The sequence below is a fragment of the Halichoerus grypus genome, chromosome 2 (assembly GCF_964656455.1).
Source record: "Halichoerus grypus chromosome 2, mHalGry1.hap1.1, whole genome shotgun sequence".
NCBI lineage: Eukaryota > Metazoa > Chordata > Mammalia > Carnivora > Phocidae > Halichoerus > Halichoerus grypus.
In genome coordinates, this window is record NC_135713.1 from 162833492 (window position 1) to 162836166 (window position 2675).

The following is a 2675-nucleotide window of genomic DNA, read 5'->3' on the forward strand; positions in this document are numbered from 1 at the left end:
GTTTGGTTAGATTTGGACCAGTCAGAGGAAGAGGCAAAAAGGAACATCGCAGAATGATTTTGTGGAGACTCCTGCTAATGGGTGTTCTTGTTGGGATGTTAAGAGCTGTGAGTAAGGCAGCAAGTTTATTCTTGGTTTTGTGGCCAATCTTATCCAAGGGAATGGCCCTGGGAGAGCCAGGCCTGGCATGTGGCCTGGATCTTACTCAGACTTCATTTTGGGCTTTGAGCTTCCTGGGATGCTTGTTTGAGCAGGAAGGTGCTACATGTTGGGGCTTCGGATGGGAAGGGTGTTGTCCCTGCCCGCCTGGCCCCAGGGCTGGGGAACCCTGGTCTGATCAGCCCCCCACCTCGGGGTGAGATATAGGGCTGAGTTTAATGGCTGAGAAGAGCCCTGAGCCTTCAGAGAGGTGGTGGGGTGCTGGAGAAGCTCTAGGAGCCGGGCTGCCGAGCACCAGATCCAGCTTCCTCCTCTGCCTGTGTGGCCTCATGTAACAGCTGTCAAATACTTACTCTGAGTCTCCTCACCTGTCACATACTTACTTCTTAGAGATGGGAAAGTGAAGTGAGTGCATGTGAAGTGTTAGAATGGTACCCACTTTTGCGCAGGACATGCTCAAGCAGGTCAATTATTTTCATTCTTACTAGCCTCCTGTTGCCTTTTGAAGATGACAGGCGCCCCATAGTATGAACAGTCCTGGACAGGAAGTTACCTTTTGAAAGCATAGACGAGTGCCGGTCTTCACGCTTCTGAAGCTTCTCATGGCTTCCTACCATCCACACAATTGTATCCACATCTTGTTCCTTGACATTCAAGGACAGTAGCCATCTGGTTCTGACCCTGCTGCCTGTCTTCCAGTCCCCCTGGCTTCCTCTTCATCAGCTAGTCTTCGATCCCCATCGTCTCCCCCAGTCCCAGGCCAACCCTGCTCTCCTTCCAGGCCCAGATCCTCTGTCACTTCCTCCATGAAGCCTTCTTCAGTACCCTGGCCCCTCCTAAAAGAGCCCTGCCCCAGCCAGCACCCGGTTTCTGTCTCAGATGGGGCCTGAGCGCTCTCTGTGCCCCCAGGACAGGCCCAGGTTCCCGGTAGGATTCCGTAGATGGGTGTTGAGTGATGGAATGAACAAATGGGTGAGTGGTCAGAAGTGGGATTCCCTGTGGCCGGGCACACTTCCTGCTGCAGGGTTTCCATCTGATGGACGACCCAGAGAAAGCCTCGGACCCTCCTGAAAGAGGAACAACAGGCAGGAGGGAAAACGGGGCTGTCTCATTCACAGGATGCAGAGGGTGAGGCTGCCTCATTTTCTTCCCCCAAGGATCTGGGCATCAGATCGTAGCTGGTTTATTGCCAAGGCCCAACCATGTGCTCTGAGTGATAACTGCCTGAACTTGCACTTGAAAATGCAGGCCTTGGGGCACTTCCCATTCCTTCAGTGGCTATTTTTTGGAATCCAGCCACTGCTGGGACATGACTCTCACTTACTTCCTATGCAAATGGGAACAAAAAAGGTCTGTATCTGATCTCCTTCATGTCCCCCACAGTGACCAGCACAGCTTTTTTTCATAAGGAGGGGGATCAGGCGAGCTCCCTGCTCAGGAGGAGGTCACAGGGTGTGGGGGAGATAAGGCAGTGCCAGATAGAAATTGCTAGAGTGCATAATGGATGTTGCTAAGAAGGCCCTGAAGGATGATGGACAACCAACTGGGCCACTCTGCAGGGGTTTATGAGCATGGCCAGTGCAGAGTTTGGGGGTGTGGAGGACTCCAAGGGGAGGTGGCATCTGAAAGGTGGTAGGATTTGGGCAAGAGGAGGAGAAAGAAAAAAAGCACCCCAAGTGGAGGCACTGCAGGAGCAAAGGCCCCTGAGACGCGGGACAGCCCTGGGCACCAGAGAGCGGGGATGCCCCACTGGATGGAGTGAAGAGTGGGAGAGGAGGTTAGGAAGCGAGTGGAAAACAGTTTCAAAACGAGTTCACAGCCATATGTGCTGGAAGGCCTGGACCAGCCCTGAATCACTTAAAGTTTAAAAGTTCAGGGATGCTTGAAATATACTAATTTCACAAAAATGACGACAAGTGCAAAAAAATCTACCAACTCGACAGTTGCAGCCCCTGGGTCGAAGAGCAGAGGCAAGAGAGCACATGGCTAGTGACAGGGACACGCCGCTCGCCTTGTTCGTGAAGACACAGCCTGCCCTGCTCTTTGGGGTTGAGACATCCTCATCACCGAGTTCTCCCCCGAATGTGCAGTCGGTGACGGCCACTCCCATTGTTTCCCTTACTCTGGTCTTGGAGGGAGGCAGAGCAGCGGTTACCATCCTACCTTGCCCTTGAGGCACCTGAGGTCCAGAGAGGAGAGCAATACATTCAAGTCCTTCAGAGCCTGATGGCTCCAAGCTGGGGGGCACATTCACCCCTGAGCCCAATGCCCATGGGGCTGCTAGGCCTGCTCTCTCCCCTGGGGCCTCTGAGCTAGAAGGTACAGCACCTCTGGAAGCTTCAGTTCTGGGGGGCCAGTGCCAACAGCTATTGGACCTCTGGGGTGCACTGCTTCACAGGGGCTTTTGCAAGGAGGGCAGATGCGGTCTCAAATCATGTAGTCCTCGAGCTGGGAACAAACCTGATTTTGGTGGCTGCCCGCAGGCTGCCTCTTAGTCCACAAAGGATCTGGCAAGG